The 26640-nt window shown below is 40.4% G+C and overlaps 1 protein-coding gene across 1 annotated transcript in view; it reads left to right on the forward strand.

Annotated features, from left to right (window-relative positions):
• Nucleotides 1-26640, forward strand: part of SULF2 (sulfatase 2) — a 329460-nt gene that overhangs the window by 82677 nt on the left and 220143 nt on the right. The window contains exon 2 of the mRNA XM_070744663.1: nt 22091-22171. The gene's annotated coding sequence lies outside the window, so the exon portion shown is untranslated. The remainder of the gene's footprint in view (nt 1-22090; nt 22172-26640) is intronic.

Below are 26640 nucleotides of genomic sequence, written 5' to 3' on the forward strand. Positions count from 1 at the left end.
CATATGATGAAAAAGAATGTAGTCACATTTAGCCTTGAGTAAAGACAACTTGCTAAGAATGAGGTAGCAATCTCCAAACATCTGATGACTTCGTATACAATATTTTATCATCCTAAGGAACAAGACAAAGAATGCTATTTTTAATAGTTACACAAAGACACTTTCTGTTGTGGTTGGCTCTGGCCCAGCTCCTGCCCCAAGGACTGTGGATGTGGGGGAGACATCCACATGCTGCAGGCCTATTTTGCGCCCCCTCCCGGTGGAATCTGCTGATGAAGGCTCCTCTGACCAAGAAGACATTAGTGAAGGGGAGGAGGAGAGTGCGGCAGACAGCTCAGAAGGAGATCAATTATCTAGCTCCTCCTTGGATTCAGAACAAGAGTTAATGATACAGCCACCCATGCGGAGAGCGATGCATAGGCAACAACAACTGAGAGATTATTATCAAAGAAAATGAGGTCACCTGTGGTTGGGTGGGGCTGTGGTAATTAGTGAGGCTGCTATAAATAGCAGCCTGTGGGTTTGGCCATTGTGGAGGATTATCTGATCCTTGTGTTTCATGCCTGCTTTGCTGACTTTGATCTTTGTGTGCTGATTTTTCCCTGCTTTGAAATTAAACCAGAGCAAAGTGTGTTTCACTTTGTGAAAGAAGAAGGACTGTGAATTGCCTCACAGCTGCAAGCTAAGCATCACAGAACTGATAAGGGACTTGTACAAATTACCCATTTGTTTAGAGACGAGTGCTCTTTGCTATACAAAAAGAGAGCTTCGTTTATTTGCATTTTTCGGTATAAAGAACATTGTTTTGAATTTTCAAATGTCTGAAATTGTATCTGTGCATTTCTGGGAATATTCTACCAGCTAGTTCGACAGAACACTTTCCAAATAATATCAGGAAAAAAACCTTCCTAATAATAGGACTATATTAAAATAAAACTAGCTGAGGAAAAATAAACTTGTTCCTGGTTCACAGATACAATTTCTAAAATGTTTATAGGGGATGACCGAGTATTGCTTTGGAACTTGCATGTAGACTTCACATGTATTTAGATGTTTATTTATAAATGTCAAGTTAATTATAAATGTCCAATACATTATTATCACAAAATAGTTGAGCTTGTGAAAGACTCCCTGTCTGAAACTTCATACTGCTTTCACTAAATGTTGAGTGCAAAACAAAAGCGCTGCCTCTGAAGTTTTATTAATAGAATTGTACAGATAATCTTTACCTGAAATGATAAAAAAATGGAAACCAGAATAATCTTCAAACAGTATTGCAGTGGATTTATAATGAATAAATGTCTCACAAGGCAAGAGCAACTGGAATGAGTGTCAAATCAAATAAAATGTTTGCACAGCAGCATGTAGGCAGAAAAATAACCATTCTACACAACAGAATATTACTTTGGTTGTAGAAATTAGAGAGTTCAAAATCATTGTATGAAAACAAAGAACTTGAAACCAGAGAGAGGCAGTGCAAAGATAAAAATGGTAATTTAATCAGGCAACCCTCCTTCACTGAACACTGTGGAATATTATAGGAAAAGAATGGTTATTCAGAATATTTAATTTGTTTTTCCAAAGTGTTTAACATGTATCTTTCTATGTCATCTCTTAAAGACTATTATAATAATAGCTGCTAGATTTTATAAAAAGAGAACAATATTGGCCTTAAAATTCTTCTAGATTAGATTGCTGATTTGAATTGACTTGACACTTAATATGAGTGTAATGATTCAAATTAGAGCAGAACCAGCTCTACATAAATTGACCTCTTTCAGAAGAGATCAACATTTTAATCCAGTAATTATCATTTTCATCTCCTTTACCCTGCATTTCAGGATACCGGTTAACTCTAAAATGAGTTACAGATTGCAGAGATGGAATGTCATTATGCCTGTCAGGACTGTTTCATTGCCTTCTGATAAGATACAGATTATCCCTCTTGGAAATAAAATCTGTGGATTTCAGTAAAATGTCAGTGGTATACTATTTTTCTTTGGTTGATTTCCAATATATTAATCCTGTTCTTGAATTCAGTTAGCTTAGGGAAATTCTACTCTACTACTCAATGTCTTACTTGCTAGAGCATTAACAAAAAAATCCAAAACAGTTTCCCTTCTAAATAAAACAAAATATTTTTGTTATCTTTTTGAAAAGAATATGTGTGGGTGTTCTGTCTGGGTTCCCCAAGACGTCAACACCAACTAAAAAGAGTAGCCAGACACGCTGGTAAAAAGCAAAGTCATTTTATATCTTTGAAAACAAACACAGATAACAAAAACTGTTCTTACAAACTGGAATGCTATGAAACTTCACAGAAGAGTCACGGCGGCCAGACAATACAACAAGCTTCTTGCTGGCACACACACCACTGTAGATAATAAAACCCACGCCTCCCCCAAGTTTTCAGCCTTCGAGGCCACAAGCCAGAATCAGAGACGCCAAGGATCGAAGCAAGGTCACAGGACTCCCAAAAGATAACTCTCCACAATCCAGGAAGGGCGGGCCTGCCTTTTCAACCTTTCTGAGGAGAACCACACCCAAACCCAGCTGTTGCCTATTAGGGATGGAAATACCTGGCTAATTGTCCCCTTCTTTGTGCTGCCCTTCTCTGCCTCATATCTATGATGGCTTGTGCGTTCTCATCTAATGACTCCAGGCTACTCGCTGGGGAGAGCTCCCCCCCAGGGGTCTCAGGCTGTTCCCCCTCCTCCTCGTCCTGACATTCCTCTTCCCCGTCTGCCTGGTTCTCCTCCTCCTCCTGTTCCTCGTCCTCCCCCTCTGAGCATGGAGCCGGCAGAGTTCCAGCCGTTCCCTGAGAGCCTCAGACTGAATCACAACAGTGGGCGTGCATGCTCATGAGCCTAGTGGCACATTAAGGTCAACTCACTGTTTATCTCACACAAGACCTTGTAACAAAGGAAGAAAGATGGAACAAGAATTAATTACACCAATTACATTAATGGTGCAATCTGAGTGTTACTACTAAATTTGTCTTCATTTCCTTTGAAAAGTATGATCTAAAAAATTAACACACTACTCTTACTAATAAATTACATTGTTCATTTTAGAAGTTGAAAAGCATTTTTAATGAAATATATTAAAGTAGGAAATACAGGTGTTGTGTTATTTTTCTCTTGTTTATCCATACTATGGATATTATGGATTTGTGGTGCTTGTTTCTACTGGTAAAATGTTTTTTTCTTTCTCTCTGGCAGAATGATTTAGCTGACACAGAGGAGACAGTGTTAAATGCATGTTTATTTCTATTTATTTAAACTTTGTTCTTTCATGCAGTAAACTATTAATCTTTGAAGACAATGGTCCTTTTTTCTTGTCTTAAAGTAACTGCACTTCTTATAGATAATCCAACAATGTACAAAAACCATCCCCCCATTTTTGCTTATTTGTGGTTTTCCTTTCACAAACATAAGAACATACAGTGCTCTCTGAAAACAGTTTTAAGGCTGACATTTCTTTTTACATCCCACTCTTTGAATTATTAAGGAAACATATAAATTTATATTTTCTTCTTTCAGTATTTTTGGTTTTATTAATATACTATATATGCAGGTGTTCCTTCCTTTCAATAGTACCCAAGTCTTGTCTGAAATTTGCTAATATGACTTTATTAAAGTTTTAAGTGGACTAATGTCGGAGTATTTGTTATAACAGAAAATTGCATAACCTTCTATCATTGTAATATATAGAATGTGAATATTGATAGAATCAGGATGATTTGCCACAAATATATGAAATATTTGCCATATAAGCAGGAACATTTATGGAATAAATATTTAAGGCAACATTGCTTTAGCTTTCTATTTTCCCTTCAGTGATTTCACATATAACACTTTGTTTATCATTCACATTTTTCTTAAAAGTTAACAAAATATTAATAAAAGCCTAGTGATTTTACTCTTAAGAAAATCCATTCTATGTTTAAAAATTGAAAAACTCATAGCAAGGGTTTGTGTAATTAGTTAGTAAACAGCATACCCTGTTACATTCTATTTAATATTCATGGATAGAGCATTTCTGTCTGAAAAAAATAAGTGGGCCTATACTAACAGAAGAGAGTATGTTGGAGAATATGGACAGTGTGTATATGTGTGAGAGAGAATATGAATAAGGCAAAAGGTTTGTGTCTTCATAAGTCGGTAAAATTCTTGTAAAACAAGGTGGTAACCTTGTTCAGGGGTGCTAATGATTAAGACTGTTTGGTTTATAATCAGAACCTTTCCTAAGTAGTATATGTCTTCCTGCTCAAGATTAAAAAAGACTAGGTTGCAATGGTCTTTAATTTAAGATAGGAATTAAGAGATTTAAGTATTCTCTTAAGAGAAGATTTAAAGTACATATGCAATCACTCATATCACCTCTGTGCAAGCCAAAAGTCAGCTGGCCGGCACACATAATAATAATAATAATAATGATGATGATGATGATGATGATGATGATAATGATATAATGATAATGATAATGATAATGATAATGATATAATAATAATAATAATAATAATAATAATAATAATAATAATAATAATTTATTAGATTTGTATGCCGCCCCTCTCCGAAGACTCGGGGCGGCTCACAGCAGTAATAAAAAGCAGTATAGCAATAGAACAAATATAGCAAGGACTACCTGTACTGTATCATCATTTATATTTTATTCTTCTACAGTGAGGTAGAAAGGTTTCTTTCTCAAAAAGAATTTTTTAAAATAATCTCTTCTGTCTGTTTTTTTAATAACTAAAAATCATTCAGTAAAATTGACTGGATACAGCTCCAATTATTCACACAGTCTAATTACATTATGGATCTCACTGTATCAAGATGTAAGTTGCCAGTTGAAACTCTTAAAAGAGGAAGAGATTGGTATCAGTGGCTATTAATTACTACAGATATAGATTGTGTTAGGTGTGGAATATCAGTTCTTGCCAAGAAAAAGGCAATTGTTGTTTTCCTATCTTGATTGTAGGCTTCCCAAGAGGCATTTGATTAGCTGTGTGATTTTGTCCATGCAAGCAGAGAATGGGAATTCGTTAGTATCTTATATTTTATATCACTAAACTAAGGATGTTATATTCTGCAACAATGGAATCAAGGGAATTCATCCATTCACACATTGCTCTTAAATTCACATTGAAAATGCTAAATTAGTTAGTCCATAGCTGGTTTATTTATTTTTTAATAAGAGAGCTGTGACAAGCAATACAATGATGTCTTTCTTCAAGGTTAGAAACATAGAAACATAGAAGTCTGACGGCAGAAAAAGACCTCATGGTCCATCTAGTCTTCCCTTATACTATTTTCTGTATTTTATCTTAGGATGGATATATGTTTATCCCAGGCATGTTGAAATTCAGTTACTGTGGATTTATCTACCACGTCTGCTGGAAGTTTGTTCCAAGGATCTACTATTCTTTCAGTAAAATAATATTTTCTCATGTTGCTTTTGATCTTTCCCCCAACTAACTTCAGATTGTGTCCCCTTGTTCTTGTGTTCACTTTCCTATTAAAAACACTTCCCTCCTGGACCGTATTTAACCCTTTAACATATTTAAATGTTTTGATTATGTCCCCCCTTTTCCTTCTGTCCTCCAGCCTATACAGATTGAGTTCATTAGGTCTTTCCTGATACGTTTTATGCTTAAGACCTTCCACCATTCTTGTAGCCCGTCTTTGGACACATTCAATTTTGTCAATATCTTTTTGTAGGTGAGGTCTCCAGAACTGAACACAGTATTCCAAATGTGGTCTCACCAGCACTCTATATAGCGGGATCATAATCTTGGTTTGGTCATAATCTTGAAGAGGCACTTACACTCAAATACATTATCAAGCTTTTATCACTAGGGTAATAACTTTCACACAAGTGATTCCTTTTCTTTATTTCTGTTGTTATTTCTTGTCCATTTTGAGAAATATTCAATATTGAAACCAGACAAGCTATATTTCATTGCATGCACAAGTAGCACTTGATGTTCCTCCCATCTTTTTATGCCAACATTTTACTGACATTCATTTCAGTGCAATCCAGGGCATCTGCTTTTCAAGAACTACAGTATAACAATAATATAGCCATTCTGTTCTAATGTAGCCAATTTAGTAAGAAACTAAATTGTTTCTTACTAAATTGCAACTTAGTTCCTGTATTAGATTAGTAATCCTTACTGGAAAGAGAAAATAAAACGTTCATTTCTGGTAACCATTACCTTTTAAAAGGTTGTTCTGATAATTCTTCAGGACAAGAAAAATATAAGGCTGTAAGCTGGCTTGGTCTGGGAAATTGTGAATGAATGGATATGAATATGAATGAATGGAGTCTCCCTGGAACTGGGGCAGGGTAAAAATGCCCTCTCACATCTACCTGGAGGCTCTCTGGAAGCCACAAATGCCTTCCCAAAGCCTCTGTGTGAACCAAAAATCAGCTTGCCGACCCACACATGCATGTTAGAGCTAAACTAGGGCAACGGCTCACATGCCAGTAGATATGGCTCTGCGTGCCACCTGTGGCACCCATGCCATAGGTTCACTATCACTGACCTAGGCCATGGATAAGCAAGTATAAGCAACAACAACCCATGGGCCTATCTGAGATTTGTCTTCTGGAGTGTTTATTTATTTATTTTATTTTATTTTATTTATCAGATTTGTATGCCGCCCCTCTCCGTAAACTCCGTAGTGTCTTCCTTTTATTCTTCAATCTGTTGCTCAACCATTTTCATTCCTCGTGCTCCTCAACCTTGTTGCTAGGCTGTTGTTTGTATTCCATCAGCTGAAGGATTTCAGTCACCATATCCTGTGTGTGTGTGTATGTGTGTGCAATTTGGTAATGCTGAGGAATTCAGGGCCTCACTAGCAAGCATGAGCTCAGAAATTCCATCCCAGTTCAAAGAGGCAGCTATATATGACGTCTAATTTTTGGCACATTTTTAGAAAGGATATTAGTAATAGATGGAACTCTAAATGGCTGGATCTCCTCCTGGTCCAGATGAATGTCATCACTAACTACGGTTTCTGCAGACCATAAAGTATCCTATGTATCTGATGGGTGTTCAGGGATTTGGCAAGCAATTCTTCTGAGATCCAAGTCAAAGTTAGAAATTCATGGGTGGCAAGAGCACTGACATTTATTGCTGCTTAGTGGCCTCTTAGTTTGATGATCCTAGGGAGCTTCTTAGTTCAATGAGGAACTCTGCTGATGGAAGTTAAGAGATGCCTGGAAAACAATTGTAGCGGACATGACCTGTTCTGTCGGGCTCTCTGGTAGACTCCTCCCAAAAATTCACAGGTACAAATTTCAGACACACACACGTTTGAAAATTCAAAACAATGTTCTTTATAATGAAAATTCACTTAAACCAAGCCCTCTTTTGGTATAGCAAAGAGCACTCGTCTCCAACCAAACTGGTAATTTGTACAAGTCCCTTATCAGTTCTGTGATACTTAGCTTGCAGCTGTAAGGCAATTCACAGTCCTTCTTCTTTCACAAAGTGAAACACACTTTGTTCTGGTTTAGTTTCAAAGTGGGGGAAAATCAGCACACAAAAAGTCAAAGTCAGTAAAGCAGTCACGAAACACAACGATCAGATAATCTTCCACAATGGCCAAACCCACAGGCTGCTATTTATAGCAGCCTCACTAATTCCCACAGCCCCACCCAACCACAGGTGGCCTCATTTTCTTTGATAGTAATCTCTCAGTTGTTGTTGCCTATGCATCGCTGTCCGCATGCGTGGCTGTACCATTAACTCTTGTTCTGAATCCAAGGAGGAGCTAGATAATTGATCTCCTTCTGAGCTGTCTGCCACACTCTCCTCCCTGTCACTCATGTCTTCTTGGTCAGAGGAGCCTTCATCAGCAGATTCCACCAGGGGCAAAACAGGCCTGCAGCATGTGGATGTCTCCCCCATATCCACAGTCCTTGGGGCAGGAGCTGGGCCAGAGCTAACCACAACATGACCAAACACAGAGAGGAGCTTCTGTTTATGCCCACTTGCCAATTAGGATATCGAGACATCAGTACCTATCTTTATTAAATCGGGTGGGCCATTGGTCCATGGCATTGTTGATGTCAATCTGTTTCCTATTAAGGAAGAGAATTCATGAAGAGTTGTTTGTGCAAACCTTTATCACTAAAATTGTAATACTCTGTGTGTTCTGAATCTATAGATAAATAAAGACAACAGTGGCACTGGAGAATTTCTGTATGACCCTCTGTTGTGAACCATCTGGCAGGCAACAGAACATGGCAGATGGGATTCATTTAACTTTATAGGTTACCAAGTATGTAGGTCTTGCTTAGTACAAAATAAATTCTCATGTGAGTTCACTCTAGTGCTGAATTGTTGGCACAAAGTCAACTAAAAATCAGATGTAGTCTGTAGCTTATAATTTATTCAGGTCACATACTGACACTACTTCACCTGATCGTGCTATTCCTTGCTAGAATATGCCCAAGGTGCTTTTAATAATCCCCATTAGGGAGCTCATTCTCTTACAACTCTATATTGTTGTTTGTCACATCCTTCCTTAGAAAGTAAAATGAATTAAAATGAAAATAGGGTGTTGAAACTTTTTCGTAGGCTTTTGGATGTTGCTCACTTCATTACTAGAACTTTTGGAATGGGAAGATTCAAATGTATTTATTGTCTGCTGCTGGATATATAGAAAAGAAACCTTGTGTAAACATTTACAGTTATCTTTATTTACATAAGAGACAACATGATAAAAAGCTATAAGGAAACTGATTCATTAACTTATCATCTGCCTTAACTTGTCTTTATCCGGAAACACAGAAAAAGAAAACAAGGGAAGATCTAATCTAGTCTCAGTACTTCCTTCTTTATCATGTCAGTACAACCTGATGAACAATATCTCTCTTGATGAACACGGGTTGTAAATTCTAGATATAAAATAATATTTAATTATGTTAAAATTGTTGGTTAGCTTTATAAATTTAGTATAAAGAATGCACAGAAGCCAATAGCAAGCATTAATTTATCCATTTGTTAAAGTTTACCATCAGTTTACCTGATTCAATTTTAACAGTTTTTAAAAAGCAAAAAAGCTGCTATTATACACTGAAAAGTTGAACTGATATGCAGAGAAACACAAGCTAAAGGAAAGTATAAACAGTTTTGCCTTAAATAGTTCTTCAAGCCATAATGCCATAATGTCTAAAACAATTTTAACTTTTTATGATATGCAACCAAACAATAATGTGTTTTGTAAGAGTCACTTTCTAAATAATTTTTGGAAATGCAAATGCACAATTATATATTAAAAAGTATAAAAAAGAAATTTGGGGAAATGTGCTAAACTCACCCTTTTTGAAAATACAATCCACAACCTGATTGGAGTGTGAGATTTAGACCCAAGTAGTAGAAAGTGGATAGTAAAAAAGGGGACACGGTGGCTTAGACTGAGCTTGTCAGTCAGAAAGGTCGGCAGTTCAGCAATTTGAATCCCTAGCGCTGCATAATGGCGTGAGCTCCCGTTACTTGCCCCAGCTTCTGCCAACCTAGCAGTTCAAAAGCATGTAAAAATGCAGGTAGAAAAATAGGGACCACCTTGGTGGGAAGATAACAGCATTCCATGCGCCTTCATTGCCGAGAGCATGACCACGGAATCATCAACAGACAGTGTTGGCTTTTAGGCTTAGAAACGGAGATGAGTACCGCCCCTAGATTTGGGAACAACTACCATGTATGTGCGAGGAGAACCTTTACCTATACCTTTAATTAAAAGTAGAAATGTGGACATGTATATTTTCTCTTTACAACCCTGTCGTTTGGAGTCACTGACACAAATGAACCTGGTGAATTATTACAGCAACACCAAAAGCTTAACTCATATATCTAGATCAGTGTTACCCAACCTTTTTTGAGCCGCGGCACATTATTCACATTTATAAAATCCTGGGGAACATCGGGGGGGGGGGGGGGGGCTAAAAAAAGTTTGGACAAAAAATCTCTCTCCTCCTTTTTGCTCTATTTCTCTCTCTCTCCCTCTTTCTCTCTCTTCCTTCCTACCTCTTTCTTTCCCCCTCTCTCTCCATCCCTCTGTTTCTCCCTTCCTTCCTCTCTTTTCTGCTCACTTTCTCTCTCCCTCCTTCCTTCCCTCCCTCTATGTCTTTCCCTCACCCTCCTTCCCCCTTTCTCTCTCTCTCTCTCTTGCTGTCTTTCTCTCTCTTTCTCTCTCTCTTTTTCTTGCCATCTCTCTCTCTTTTTTTTTGCTTTCTCTCTCTTTCTCTCTCCCCCTCTCTCTCCCTCTCTCTTTCTCTCTCTCCCTCTCTTGCTATCTCTTTCTCTCTCTTGCTATCTCTCTCTTTCTTTCTCTCTTTCTTGTACACCATGCCACAGCAGCAGCATTGGGCAGTAGCCGTGGGGCGGCGGCAGGGTGGTCAGCTGTGAGGCGGAGCTCCGGAATGGAGACACCGATGGCGGCGACTGGACATGTTGCTAGACGCCGTACATGCTGGCGTTGCGCTGGGCATGGGCATGGGGCTGGAGCCTCCATCCCGGCCCAGCCAGCAGGCAAGTGCCAGCCACACAATGCCAGCATGTACGGCATACATCAACATGTCCAGCCGCTGCCATTGGTGCCTCTGTTCTGGAGTTCTGGCTCGCAGCTGACCAACCTGCTGCCGCCCAGCGGCTACTGCCCGGTGCCACTACTGCCACCGCCCTCCCGCTGCCACCACCCTCCCACCGGGCCCCAAAGCTCACCTGCTGCCGCCGCCAGGGAAGCTCCAGCCGGGCGGGGCACTGCAGCTGCTGGAAAACTTGGAAGGCGCAAAGAAGGAAGCTCAGCTTCCGGTCTCACAACTTTTTGCTCTTCACACTCTCAGCAAAAAGTTGCGAGACCAGAAGCTGAGCTTCTTTCTTCGCGGCACACCTGACCATGTCTCGCGGCACACTAGCGTGCCGCAGCACACTGGTTGGGAAACACTGATCTAGATCAACAAACTGAAGGTAAGTTGTATCCTGATAGGTACACATTTCTGAACTAATTATCTCAGCTGTCCATGAATCAGGTTCTAGGACCAGGTCCTCCTTTTCATTGAATGTCTGCTAGTCATGAAATGAGAGATATAGTCATTGTATGTACTGTATGTACGTTTGTGTGTACACTTTATGTATACTGAGTCCCTATGCACCAAGACAAATTCCTTGTATCGTATAAAATTCTATTCTGTTCTACTCTACTCTACTCTACTCTAATCTATAATGTACTCTAATTTACTCTAATCTAATCTACTGCTGATTTCAAGAGCAGAGAACTATTTTAAAGCATTTTTTTCCTATGGGCTAAGCTGAGTTGGGAAGGTTGGGTAAGTGGAAAAAGTAGACTAGTCTAATTTGAGCTTCAGAATTCTTTGAAAGTTATGTAATGTGTTCAGCGCTGTCTAGTCCTTCAATTCCAGCTAAGCTCAATTAACTTGATGCCAATAATACACTCAAACCTTGACATTTCAAAACAGGGTGCTAATATTATAAACCTTTAATGTTATAAACATCTTGTTAAATGGGTTGCCTTAAGGCTCATTTCTTTCATGATATATTTCCAATACATTTGGCCATCATTTGGAGGGAGGAGGGAGAGAAGAGAGGTCTGAAGGTTCCAGTGTGGTTAGTAGACAGAAATTTTTTGGGGGGGGGGGGGTTTGAGATAAGAAAATATTTCCTACTCTGTCAGTCAAAACTACACCTTTTTAATTAAAAATGTCACTGCATTAAAACTGAGTAAGAATTTCTTTATGCATTTATTTCTGAAATATTTTAAGATGCATTATAAACTTATCACTCCATACATAAATGTCATGTTATAGTCAGGATGACAAAATATGATTTACTCAGGAAGTATGTTGGTGCCCTCTTTCTCTCTCCCTCCCTCTCTCTCTCTCTCCCCCCCTCTCTCTTCTGTTGACTTTAGTCCCTTGTGAATTAAACTATTTAAAAGACGAAATGGAAAAAACCCTTCCTAATCTTTCTTTTGAATGAACCGTGAAATAGGATCTATGAACTGCCTGAAGTGTGAAGAGGATAGCATGGCTGACTTCCAAGTTCTTTCTGTGAGATATTAGGAGATTTATTCTCATCTGAAAAGCTAAGGAGGAAATGGTCATTATTTTTTATTAAATCATATTGTGCCTCCAAAGATATTGCACATGTTTGGAAACCGAAAGCTCTATTGAAATTTTAGGCAAAACATTTCAAGTTTGCAAATGCATTATGTAAACAGTTTATATATTTAATTATAAATTATCTTTATCAGACAGAAACAAATAGCAGCTTAATTCGGTGAGTATAGTTCTAGAAATTGGTTGCCAATTGTTTTTCTCTCTGCAACAAATGATGTCTTATTCCCAATGTGCAGGTTTGGGATTCTGTATTTAGTTTTATTAAAACAAGGAAGTTTACAATTTGTCTCTGTGTTTTTCCTTGACTGAAAAATTTTATCTGGTTCTCCCAATGATGATCACAAATCAACCTATGTTCACAAAGAAACAAAATTCCTTCAGTTGTCCATGTGCTAAATTATGGAAGACTTTTTAGGTAAGAACCTGAATTTTGTGGAAATAAAGTAGAAGATTGTTACTACGTAAAAAATTACTATACTGTACTTATCATCTTAAAGAGAATAGAATAGAATAGTAGAGTTGGAAGGGACCTTGGACTTGGAGGTCTTCTAGTCCAATCTGCTCCTTAGGCCAGTGATTTTCAACCTTTTTTGAGCCGCGACACATTTTTTACATTTACAAAACCATGGGGCACATTGAGGGGGGGGGGGCGCTAAAAAAAGTTTGGACAAAAAAATTCTCTATTCCTCCCTTTTGCTCTACAGTATTTCTCTCTCCCTCTTTCTCTCCCTCTTTTTTTTCTCTCTCTCTCCATCCCTCTTTCTCTCTTGCTTCTTTCCTCTTTTTTGCTCTCTTTCTCTCTCCCTCCCTACTTCCCTCTATGTCTTTCTCTCTCCCACCTTCCCTCCCTCTCTCTCTCTCTCTCTTGCTTTCTTTCTCTCTCTCTCTTTCTTTCTCTCTTGTTCTCTTTCTGTCTTTCTTTCTTTCTCTCTCTCGCTTTCTTTCTCTCTCTTGCTTGCTTTCTCTCTTGTTTTCTTTTTCTCTCTTGCTCTTTCTTTCTCTCTTTCTCTTGTTTTCTTTATCTCTCTGAGCTTCGCGGCACACCTGACCATGTCTCGCGGCACACTAGTGTGCCACGGCACACTGGTTGAAAAACACTGCCTTAGGCAGCAAGGCTACATCATTTCAGAGAATGGTTATCCAATCGCTTCTTAAAAACGTCCCGTGTTGGAGCATTTTCAGTCTCTGGAGGCAAATTGTTTCACTAATTAATTGTTCTAACTGTCAGGACTTTTTTTCTTACTTCTAGGTTGCTTCTCTCCTTGATTAGTTTTCACTCATTGCTTCTTGTCCTGCTCTTAGGTACTTTGGAGAATAGCTTGACTCCCTCTTCTTTGTGGCAGCCCCTGAGATATTGGAACATTGCTAGCCTTAAGCCTGGCTCGCTTCAGTCATTGGCTCTCCATTCTGAGTATAGAGGCATTATCATGGCATTATAAAGTGGTATTAACACTTCATGTGATTTAGATAAAAAGAAAGATGAAAACAAAGGGTACATATTCATATTCATATTCTTCATAATATTTTAATGCCCCATTAAACAACATTTTAGATGTTTTTTTAAGTATTGGATTTGTCACATTGTTTATTGCTGTTGTGAGCCGCTCCGAGTCTTTGGAGAGGGGCGGCATACAAATCATCATCATCATAATACAGTGGAACCCCGACATAAGAGCTGCTCTACTTAAGAGCTACTCGAGATAAGAGCTGGGAGAGGAGAGACATTTTTGTTCGTCTCCCGAGCTCAAATCCGCGATACGAGCCGAGAAGAGCCGGGCTGGCTTACTTTCCTTCCTTCCCGCGCTGATGCAGAGCCACTCTTCCTTTCTTTCTTTCTTTCTTCCTTCCTTTCTTTCTTTCCTTCCTTCCTTTCCTCCCTCTACAGGATTGGGTGGCAGTGAAGTTGAATAAATAACTACAGTTTAATGAATAAAAATAAAAGTTTGCCATGTTGATTGTTTTGGGTAAAAAGAGGAAGGGAAGGAAAGCTCTCAGCTTATCATCTTATTAATAAGTAAAGTTACATTTATTCTTGCAATGTCTTTTTGCATAATTTAGACTAACTTTGTGAGTTTTTTGAGGGCTGGAACCAATTAAAATTATTTACATTAATTCCTATGGGGAAAAGTCGTTCGAGATAAGAGCTGCTCGACTTAAGAGCCCAGGTCCGGAACGAATTAAACTCGTATCTCGAGGTACCACTGTAATAATAATAATAATAATAATAATAATAATAATAATAATCATCATCATCATCATCATCATCTTTCCTAAATAAGGAGCTCCTCAAACACTGATCTAGTTTGCAAAAATTGCCTGGTGGATATAGTAAGTTGCATATAGTAAGTTGTACACGTGGGGGGCTCGGCACGCAGGGCCTGGAACCCGGGAAAGGAGCCGGGTCCAGGGAGGCTGTGACCGTTTCCCCCAAGTGAGGTCAGTTGGGGAAAAGATCAGAAGCCACGTGAAAAAATATGATTTGACCGAAAGAGCAGTAGATGCTTGGAACAAACTTCCAGCAGATGTGGGTGGTCAATCCACAGTCACTGAATGTAAACATGCCTGGGATAGACATCCATCCATCCTAAGATCAAATACAGGAAATAGTATAAGGGCAGACTAGGTGGACCAGGAGGTCTTTTTCTGCTGTCAACCTTCTAGCTTTCTATGCTTTCTATCTCATCTTTCTGTCTTATTTAATGAAGACAGATAAATAAGGTTCAGGGGAGAAGTGTTATTAATAGGAAAATGAACCCAAGAACAAGGGGGCACAATCTGAGGTTAGTTGGGGGAAACTTTATTTGACCGAAAGAGTAGTAGATGCTTGGAACAAACTTCCAGCAGATGTGGGTGGTCAATCCACAGTCACTGAACTGAAAGCATTAACAGTTGTTAATCAAGGACTAGTTGGAAAAATCAAGAACTAAATGAGAGCGGAAATAACACATTAGCCAACACTGAATCAAATTAACAAGAAAACTATGGCTAAAACAGTGAAGCCGGGGTGGCGCAGCAGGTAGAGTGCTGTACTGCAGGCCACTGAAGCTGACTGTAGATCTGTAGATCAGCGGTTCAAACCTCATCACCGGCTCAAGGTTGACTCAGCCTTCCATCCTTCTGAGGTGGGTAAAATATGCTGGCTCTATTAAAAAGTGCTATTGCTAACATGTTGTAAGGCGCCCTGAGTCTAAGGAGAAGGGCGGCATAAAAATTAAATGGAGGGAGGGATGGATGGATAGATAGATAGATAGATAGATAGATAGATAGATAGATAGATAGATAGATAGATAATCTGGATAACTGAGAGTCAGTTATTGATTCTCCATTCTGAGTATAGAATCAGAATCAGATAGAAAAATGTTTATAAATCAGATTTTGCTTAAAATCTTAATCCTCATTTCAAGGGTATCATGGTTTCAGCAACTACTTACTACAGTATTTCATATATCCCTTTTGCTTTGGTGTTTTATGTCCTTTTTTTTGGAAAAATTACAAAACATTATTCAAGACTGACATAGTATTATTTTACAATGTGCAAAAATCAGTTAATGCCACTGACTGTAACTGGTATTTCATCTGTGATGAATAGGAAATATAGATAAAGTTTTGATTTATACTACTATCCTAATGACTTTTAAATATTTTAGCATGAATTAGTTAACAACCAATTCTTCTTTACTTCACCAGCATTTCTGTGTCAGATTAAGTTGAAATTAATCATAGGTAATTTTTTTAACCAGTTTAATTCTGAACGTTACAAAGAATTTTGATTTTTAGAAGCTATATAAGATTATTTCTTGCATATTAAAAATATTTTTTGCATATAGTGACATTGTGTGATCCTTGCTTAAATCTATGAAAAATATTTAGCAAACGTTCATTTTGATAGATATGCCTTTCCTACTACAGTGATCCCTCGATTAGCGCGGGGGTTACGTTCCAAGACCTCCCGCGCTAATCGATTTCCGCGTTATAGTGGTGCGGAAGTAAAAAACACCATCTGCGCATGCGCGCCATTTTTTTCCATGGCCGCACATGCGCAGATGGTGGAGTTTGCATGTGGGCGGCGGGGAAGACCAAGGGAAGGTTCCTTCAGCCGCCCAACAGCTGATCTGCTCCGCAGCGCGGAAGCAGCGAGGAGCCGAAGATGGGGTTTCCCCGCCGCCCAGGCAAAGGGGAAACCCCAAGATCGCTTGCCGCTTGCCGCTTGCCGTATTGCAGCTTGGAGCCTTGCTTCGCCTCCTTCGCTGCAATACGGCAAGCGGCAAGCGATCTTGGGGTTTCCCCTTTGCCTGGGCGGCGCTGGGGCCATGCGGAGCCGCTCATCTAGGGGGGCGTGGACCGGCAAGGTGCCCTCCGCTCTCTCTCTTTCTCTCCCTGTTACCGGTGTGGTATAAGAGAGAGAAAGAGAGAGAAAGGAGGGCGACTTGCCAGTCCACGCCTCCCTGAATGAGCGGCCCCGCATGACCCCAGCGCCGGACTCCGCCGTTGCCTCCGCCCTTGTTCGGCTCTGCAGCTGAGAGGCCACATCCACCCCCTCCTCGGTGTCCCCGGCACCCAGCGTCCCCACGCCGCCTCCACCTCCCGGTAATGCGCCCGACCTCTGCCTCTCTCTTTCTCTCTCATATACCACGCCGGCAACAGGGAGAGAAAGAGAGAGAGAAATGATAGAAAAAAGTGGAGGAAAAAAGAGAAATAAGAAAATGATTGAATCAGAGAATGACAGGAAAGAAAGAGAAAGAGACAGAGAAGTGACTCTTGGTGATGACGTATGACGTCATCGGGTGGGAAAAACCATGGTACAGTGATCCCTCGATTATCGCGAGGGTTCCGTTCCAAGACCCCTCGCGATAATCGATTTTTCGCGATATAGTGGTGCGGAAGTAAAAACACCATCTGCGCATGCGCGCCCTTTTTTTCCTTTTTTGCATGCGCAGATGGTGTTTTTACTTCCGCACCTGGGAAGACCCAGGGAAGGTTCCTTCGTCCGCCCAGCAGCTGATCTGCTCAGCAGTGCCGCAGCAGCGAGGAGCCGAAGATCGGGGTTTCCCCGCCGCCCACGCAAAGGGGAAACCCGGATCTTCAGCTCCTCGCTGCTGCGGCGCTGCCGAGCAGATCAGCTGCTGGGCGGACGAAGGAACCTTCCCTGGGTCTTCCCCGCCGCCCACTCAAAGGGGAAACCTGGATCTTCGGCTCCTCGCTGCTGCGGTGCTGCCGAGCAGATCATCTGCTGAGCGGCCGAAGGAACCTTCCCTGGGTCTTCCCCGCCGCCCACGCGCCGCTCGAGAGCAAGAGGGGGAGAGATAGAGAAAGAGAGAGAAGGAAAGAAAGAGATGAGAGAGGGAGGAAGAGAGTGTGAGAAAGGAAGAAGCAAGATAGAGAAAGAGAGAGAGAAAGAAAGATGAGAAAGGAAGAGAGTGACATCATCGGGTGGGAAAATATTTTTAATTAATATTTTTTGAAAAATCGCGATATAGCGTTTCGCGAAGATCGAGATCGCGAAAATCGAGGGATCACTGTATAGCAAAAAAACCGTGGAGTATTTTTTAATTAATATTTTTTGAAAAACTGTGTTGTAGCGTTTCGCACTAATCGAGACCGTGCTAATCGAGGGATCACTGTACCAGTATTAGCACATTAAAACATTAAAATATATTTGATAATTTAATAGGTCCATTCTTCGCTATAAAAGTGGCTTCCATTTAAAAATTGCAATTTCAACATGGTACAATTCAAGAAGAATTAGTTATGTAGCAATTTAGATTCTGTATTATCAATGTAGGCATTGTAATAAATAATGATTTTCTGCTGTTACTTGCCTAATAAGATAACTTCCAAATATATGATTATTTCTGAATATAATAAAACAAAAATAAAATCTTACCTTCTACCATAATGTTGTGTGCAAAAGGATTAAGAATTCTAGTACAACATATTTCAGGCTTTGTAGGATCTCTAGGGAATAGGATTTCCATACATTGAATAGCAAAATATTAAATATAACTTCCAGAAGTCTAATTTTATCCATTCAGAAACATCACAATGGGCACAGGGGAAATATCTAAGATAGTATTCATTACCAATCATATCTTCACATTTTAAAAAAATAATAAAAAGCTATAGTTTCATAATGAATATCTATGTTTCAGTTACAGTTCCTGGCATTTCTATGTAGAGTTGAAAACATCTCCCTGAAATTCCAAAAAGTTGCTACTATTCAATGTGGAAAGTCCTGAGCGAGCTGGATTTAAGTATTAAGTAGTTTCTTTTCATCTCTCTGAATGTAATTTTTATAAATCAACATTATTATCAGACATACTAATAAGACATGTTTCAGTGACTTTAAAATCATGCTAAATTATATTACTGCTTAGCTGCAATAATTGGAACAACTTTTGGCTGTCATCTAGTGCAACCACCAATACAATAACCCTGATATGTGAGCCATTTATTGCTCTAACAGCAGCAGACATTTGGGTTATTCATACGGTTGATGTGTAATTTGTATTCTTTGAAAGTTCCATCTTTATTTCTGATATCTTTGAATGTAGGTGATGTTTTCAACTTGTCCAGTGTTTCCTACTCTCTTTTGGTAAATTCCAAAAGACTTATAAAGCAATAAAATCAGTTTCCGGTCACAATTCAAAGTGTTGGTTATGACCTATAAAGCCCTTCATGTCACCGGACCAGACTATCTCAGGGACCGCCTTCTGCTGCACGAATCCCAGTGACCAGTTAGGTCCCATAGAGTGGGTCTTCTCTGGGTCCCGTCAACCAAACAATGTCGCTTGGCGGGACCCAGGGGAAGAGCCTTCTCTGTGGCGGCCCCGGTCCTCTGGAACCAACTCCCCCCAGAGATTAGAATTGCCCCCACCCTCCTTGCCTTTCGTAAGCTGCTTAAAACCCACCTCTGCCACCAGGCATGGGGGAATTGAGATACACTTTCCCCCTAGGCCTTTACAATTTTATGCATGGTATGTCTGTATGTATGATTGGTTTTTATATAATGGGTTTTTAATTGTTTTTAGTACAGTATTGGATTATTGTCATATACTGTTTTATTACTGTTGTTAGCCGCCCGAGTCTGCGTAGAGGGGCGGCATACAAATCAAATAAATAAAATAAATAGATAAATAAAATAAAAACATAAAACAATTTACCAATATCTGTGTCCCTCATTTGATCAGGGGTGTAAACAAAGCCTGGGAGCTGGATCAGGCCCATAGGGTACTTAGATCTGACCCACCCTGGAAGCAGCGAAGGATCAGCCTATGATGATTCTGCCAGGGAAAGCGGGCTCCCGAACTCCACTTTGGGCTGTCACGGCTTCCTGCAACATTCTGCCAATGAAAACAGAGGGTTGTTCCATTTTTACCAGCGGAGGGTTGCAGGAGGCTGTGATAGGCAAAAATGGAGCTCGGGAGCCTATTTTCACTGGCAGAATGCTCAGGCCACCATAGGCAACCCCGACAGGAGTGATGTTAAGCTGTCCATGCCCACCCTGTCCCTCCGAGGTCAAACCCAACCCTGATGCAGCCCTCAATGAATTCGAATTTGACACCACTGCTTTAGATGAATTTAAACTAAGAGTCTAATTATATAATTTATCAATAGATGTGGTGTGGTTGCCTAGCATTTTTCTAATATATATTTTAAAGGTGGCCGGTGTAATAGAAGGGCCATAATAGCTATCCTACTTTGATAGGCCTGTAGGGTGTTATAAATAGTAGGATTAACAGCTGTTATGACAGATGTTAAGCTTGCCACTAATTTTAAGAGTTAACTAAAAATATTTCCCTTCACATGATTAAATATGTAAGCCTCATACCTCCTGGAAAGCAAAGTCTCTCCAGGGTATTTCTATTGAATTAACTTTTCTACTTCTGTTACAGGTAGTCCTCAACTTACAATAGTTCAATGGTGCTGAAAAAGGTGACTTATGACCATTTTTCATACTTACGACCGTTGCAGCATGCCCGTGGTCATGTGATCAAAGTTTGGATGCTTGGCAACTGGTTCATATTTATGACGGCTGCAGTGTCCCAGGTTGATGTGGTTACCTGTTACAATCTTTTGACAAGGAAAGTCAATTGGGGAAGCCAGATTCACTTAACAACAAGGTTACTAACTGAATAACTGCAATGATTCACTTGAAAACCACAGCAAAAAAAAGTTGTAACATGTAGCAAAATTCACTTAACAAATGTCAGCAGCAGAAATTTTGGGGCCAATTGTGGTCATAAGTTGAGGACTGCCTGTGTTTTCCTTTCCAATGATCAAATGAACACCAGAGTATCTTCTCCTTTTTGTCTTCAAATCCTTCCTTGATTTTTTTTTTTTACGGGGGAGCTGTTTCTCAGATCTTTTAACAAGCACAAATGCTTCGCCACCCCCCCTCCCCAGTTAATCTATATAGAAATGCAGTTAATTCTTAATACCTAATAATGTTAGGTAGGAGAGAAAACAAGATGAACTACCTTTCTTAAAAGGTTTTCTTGAAAAAGTAAAAGTGTAGGGCAGCTACCCCACACTTAGAAGCATCGTCACAAAAGAAGTTGAAAGCAAGGATGGCAAGTATATTGTCAGGGCCTTGTATCTTTCGTAGAACCCCCATTATGAACAGCAAGACTATAAAATGGTCCTTTTATGAAAGCACCCATCACATGTATTTCAGGTTCCAAGGGTGTCCACTATTCCAGTGTTTCCCAACCTTGGCAACTTGAAGATATTTGGACTTCAACTCCCAGAATTCCCCAGCCAGCGAAGGCTGGCTGGGGAATTCTGGGAGTTGAAGTCCAGATATCTTCAAGTTGCCAAGGTTGGGAAACACTGCACTATTCAAAATTGGGTAGAATTTCTTTATTTAATGTGAAAGGCAAGAGCTATCTAGAATGAAACATATCTCTTCTTTCTTTCTTTTTTGCCTTTTAAAATATAATCTTTATTACAAATAAACGGAGGAAGGAAATACAAAAAACAAAAGGTCTATTTAGACATTGGTACAAATTCGTGCAGTTTTAAAGTATGCAATTCTAAAATAGTATACATATTTACATGGGGGAGGAAAGGGGAGATGAAAAGTTAGAGTAGGGAAAAAGGAAAAAGAGGGGTAGAAGGAAAAAGAGAAGAGAGAAGAGCAAAACGCATGTTACACCAACACTCCGCAGTCTGCATTGGTTGCCGACCAATTTCCGGTCACAATTCAAAGTGTTGGTTATGACCTTTAAAGCCCTTCATGGCATCGGACCAGAATATCTCCGAGACCGCCTTCTGCCGCACAAATCCCAGCGACCGATTAGGTCCCACAGATTGGGCCTTCTCCGGCTCCCGTCAACTAAACAATGTCGGTTGGCAGGCCCCAGGGGAAGAGCCTTCTCTGTGGCGGCCCCGACTCTCTGGAACCCGCCCCCCCCAGAGATTAGAACTGCCCCTACCCTCCTCGCCTTTCGCAAACTCCTTAAAACCCACCTTTGTCGTCAGGCATGGGGGAACTGAGATATCTCCCCTGGGCCTATACAATTTATGTATGGTATGCTTGTGTGTATGTCTGTTTAATAATGGTTTTTTTTAATATTTTAAATTGTAAATTATTAGATTTGTTATGAACTGTTTTTATTGTGTTGTGAGCCGCCCCGAGTCTACGGAAAGGGGTGGCATACAAATCTAATAAATAATAATAATAAATAATAATAATTAGTCCCAGTTGTTGGATTGGGACTAAAGCTTGCAAATTGCTCTGCCCACTTCTAACTCTTCATTTTTCCAAAATTTTAGGTGATTAATATTTGGTTGCATTGATTTATTAAGGTATATGCAGTCATAAATCAAAAGAATTATACATTGAGTTATTTGCTCATCAGAAATAAGTTTATGTTGTACTTCTTAAAGCTTTCAGATTAGAACTGAAATGTGGGCATTTTTGCATGTCTTACTATAGGAGAGCCTATCAGCCAGAGCCAGTGAGCCCATCTGAACATTCACAGTGAAGATGCGTGGTGGCCCGTTCTATGTGACAGAGGTAAGCCATCTTGGTAACCCAACTTGGTCATGTGTGATTAATGCTAAAGGAAATGAGTTCACCCTCCATGGAAGATGGCTTCTACTAAAGGTTGACTTTCACATAGAAAGGTAATGGTAAGCAATTTGAGGGTATCAGGAAGCCTGCAAGAATTTTTTTTAAGGTTCTGCAAACTGTACAGAGGCTGGAACGCAAAAATTGGCCGAAATCCCTACCATTTTAATAAAAAATGGGCTAAGCCAGTAATGGCAAACTTTTTTTTTGCTTGGGTGCCATGCATGCAGTAGAAACATAGAAGACTGACGGCAGAAAAAGACCTCATGGTCCCTCTAGTCTGCCCTTATACTATTTCCTGTATTTTATCTTAGGATGGATATATGTTTATCTCAGGCATGTTTAAATTCAGTTACTGTGGATTTACCAACCACGTCTGCTGGAAGTTGGTTCCAAGGATCTACTACTCTTTCAGTAAAATAATATTTTCTCATGTTGCTTTTGATCTTTCCCCCAACTAACTTCAGATTGTGTCCCCTTGTTCTTGTGTTCACTTTCCTATTAAAAACACTTCCCTCCTGAACCTTATTTAACCCTTTAACATATTTAAATGTTTCGATCATGTCCCCCCTTTCCCTTTTGTCCTCCAGACTATACAGATTGAGTTCATGAAGTCTTTCCTGATACGTTTTATGCTTAAGACCTTCGACCATTCTTGTAGCCCATCTTTGGACCCATTCAGTTTTGTCAATATCTTTTTGTAGTAGCATGCACATGAGTTCCCACACCCGTAATACAGTGCCCTTCCCCCATACATGCACGCACAAACCCCTGCCACACTGTCCCCTGTGCATGCACACACACCTCATTAAAGCCTCTGGACTTCCTGTAGACCCATTGGGCTGTTTTTAGGGGGGACAGGCTTCAGGAAAGCCTCTGGAGCCTGTGGATGACGTTTGGAAAGTTCGGAAACCCGTTTTTCACAACCACAGGCTCCAGAGGCTTTTCTGAAGCCAGTGAAAACAGCCTCCCCCCAACCTCCAGAAGGCCAAAAATAATCTGGCCAGTGAGCTGACATAGGGCAAAGCTTCACGTGTCCTCAAATATGGCTCCGCGTGCCACCTGGGGTACACGTGCCATAGATTCATCATCACGGGACTAAATCTTAAAATAGGCTTCAGATAGCTTAAAAGGCATAGCAAAACAAATCCATATTCAAGACAGAAATTAAATATCTGGCTTCCACTTATGCATCTGTGAAATGGATCTTGTGCACTTTGAATAATGTGCCCCGTCCATAATTTCCCCTCAACCATCCTAAAACCTATAAATGCATTCCCCAGCATGGGCATCTTAGCTCCAACCTACTCTCTATATAGGTTATAAGACTTCTCCTCAGAAATTCAGAATAGCAAATCCCTAAAGATTTGTGTGTGTGTGAGTGAGAGAGAGAGAGAGAGAGAGAGAGAGAGAGAGATGTACTACCACTATAACAAAAACTCTCTTCTGGGACATCTAAACTGTGATTTATATCTTCTTTTCCACAACCCTAATTAAACTACAAACTCTTTATGCACAATCCACATTTGTAAAAGAAAATGATAGAGGAGTCTGTTGTGTCTGCCACTTAACCCAGGATACTGCCGGCCAAATTACAACCCTACCACTGGTCAAATACAAATTTTCACAAAGGCCCCAAACCCACTGATATAGGCCTTCCTAGGAGGAGCAAAGCTTGCCAGCCAACTGTGCCAAATCTTCCAGCACTCTGAAGATAAAGTGATCAGAGAATCTACCAGAAGGGCAAGTGAGTGGACATTTCACAGTATGGCTGTGGGCAGTATTGTTAAAAACGATGTGTGCTTCAAATTTTCAACTCCAAACTTAATCAGGGCAGATTTGCACAGAACTACCGTATATTTTGGTGTATAAGACACGCCTTTTTACCTCAAAAAAGTACATTAAAAAAACAGGTGCGTATAATACACCTAATGTGGGGTGGGGGTCAGCAGCCGCGGCAGCTATCCCCAAGGCCGCTTGGCAGTCATCGGCTAGAGGCTGGTGGCTCAGCCCTGGGGATGAGTGAGATTCTATTCTATTCTATTCTATTCTACTATTTAATACTACACCATTTGGTTCAGAATACTTTTTTCCTTGTTTTCCTCCTCTAAAATCTAGGTGCGTCTTATATACCGAAAAATACGATAGTTACTAACAACTTAGCCACAGAGCAGACATAATAATATATTTACACCATTGGTGAAATCCTTTTTTTTAAAATTGCTACTAGTTCTGTAAGCATGGCTTGGTGGGCCTGGTGTGGCTTGGTAAGAGTGGCAAGGGAAGGATACTGTAAAATCTCAATTTTGCACCTTACTCTGGGGCCAGCCAGAGGTGGTATTTGCCATTTCTCTGAACTACTCAAAATTTACACTTCCCGTTCTCCAGAATCCGTCAGAACCTGCTGGATTTCACCCCTGGGTTACACACTGATTCAGTATCTTGATCATTTTAAACTTCAGTGAGTTATTTTTTATTTTCGCCCACAATGTATGAACACATATATTCTGGCATATAAAATATGGTTTAGGGATTAGTATATTGGGCTAACCCAAAGTTGTGCTTACTTTATAAACTCTTCAGAATTATGTCATGGCTTACCCAGGCTGTGTGAAAACAGCTTGCTCACTATTACTGTTTTTATTCTGATTGTCATCCTGCATATTTCACAGCTTGATAGGAAATATATAACAACTGTTTTCATCTCGCTCTAGTGAAGTGTGATATTAGGCATGCTAATAGATTTTAAAAGTTTAAACATTTTAGAGAGAAATTTGAAGAATATATCCAACAATACAATGTTCAAATAGAAGAATTTTGCATTTATTTTGTTTCTTAAATACCTGATTCTAGGAGCTGCAAATGGAAATTATAATGAATCATTTTCAATAGGAAGAAGTTAAAAAACTGTTTTCCCATTACTGCAAAACTTTGCCCTCCCAATTGTTCCTTCATAGTAGTTAGAAAAGCAGTTCAAGAACAGCCAGTAACCGTTCCACTGAGCTTATTCATAATCAATCACCTGGCAAATTGCAATTCACCACAAAGCTTGGTGACTACAATGAAATTATTTACCGCACCAGCTGCTGCTTGTCAAAACATAGTGAATTCCTTTCTTTTAGTTCAATGACTGGACTGTGAGACAGGTAGGATTAGATCTCTTACTGTTACAGTTAGCCTTCATGCAGCGCTCAGACTTAATATTCTGTTTTTCTTTTAAATAAAATAAAATAAAAATGAAACCATTGTTTTCTAAACAACATACTAATGCAGGGGTGTCAAACTCAAAGCCCGGGCCCCAGATCCAGCCTGTGGATGCTTAGATCTGACCTTCAGGGCCACCTTGGAAATAGTGAAGGACCAGGCCGCCAATGCCTCTGCCAGTGAAAATGAGCTTGGAAAGGGGGGGCGTTTGCCCAGGTTCGCCTGGTGCACCAGTTGCGACCCTATTTGGACCGGGAGTCACTGCTCACAGTCACTCATTTATTTATTTATTTATTACTTAGATTTGTATGCCGCCCCTCTCCGAAGACTCGGGGCGGCTCACAACATGTAAAAACAAATCATAAGCAATCAGACAAATTTAAAATATTTAAATATTTAAAAAACCCCATATGCTAACAGTCACACACACAGACATACCATGCATAAATTAAACGTGCCCAGGGGGAGATGTTTCAGTTCCCCCATGCCTGACGGCAAAGGTGGGTTTTAAGGAGTTTACGGAAGGCAGGAAGAGTAGGGGCAGTTCTAATCTCCGGGGGGAGTTGGTTCCAGAGGGCTGGGGCCGCCACAGAGAAGGCTCTTCCCCTGGGGCCCGCCAACCGACATTGTTTAGTTGACGGGACCCGGAGAAGGCCCACTCTGTGGGACCTAATCGGTCGCTGGGATTCGTGCGGCAGGAGGCGGTCTCGGAGATATTCTGGTCCGATGCCATGAAGGGCTTTAAAGGTCATAACCAACACTTTGAATTGTGACCGGAAATTGATCGGCAACCAATGCAGACTGCGGAGTGATGGTGAAACATGGGCATACCTAGGTAGGCCCATGACTGCTCTCGCAGCTGCATTTTGCACGATCTGAAGTTTCCGAACACTTTTCAAAGGTAGCCCCATGTAGAGAGCATTACAGTAGTCGAACCTCGAGGTGATGAGGGCATGAGTGACTGTGAGCAATGAGTCCCGGTCCAGATAGGGCCGCAACTGGTGCACCAGGCGAACCTGGGCAAACGCCCCCCTCGCCACAGCTGAAAGATGTTGTTCTAATGTGAGCTGTGGATCGAGGAGGACGCCCAAGTTGCGGACCCTCTCTGAGGGGGTCAATAATTCCCCCCCCAGGGTAATGGACGGACAGATGGGATTGTCCTTGGGAGGCAGAACCCACAGCCACTCCGTCTTATCCGGGTTGAGCTTGAG

The sequence above is a fragment of the Erythrolamprus reginae genome, chromosome 3 (assembly GCF_031021105.1).
Source record: "Erythrolamprus reginae isolate rEryReg1 chromosome 3, rEryReg1.hap1, whole genome shotgun sequence".
Taxonomy (NCBI): domain Eukaryota; kingdom Metazoa; phylum Chordata; class Lepidosauria; order Squamata; family Dipsadidae; genus Erythrolamprus; species Erythrolamprus reginae.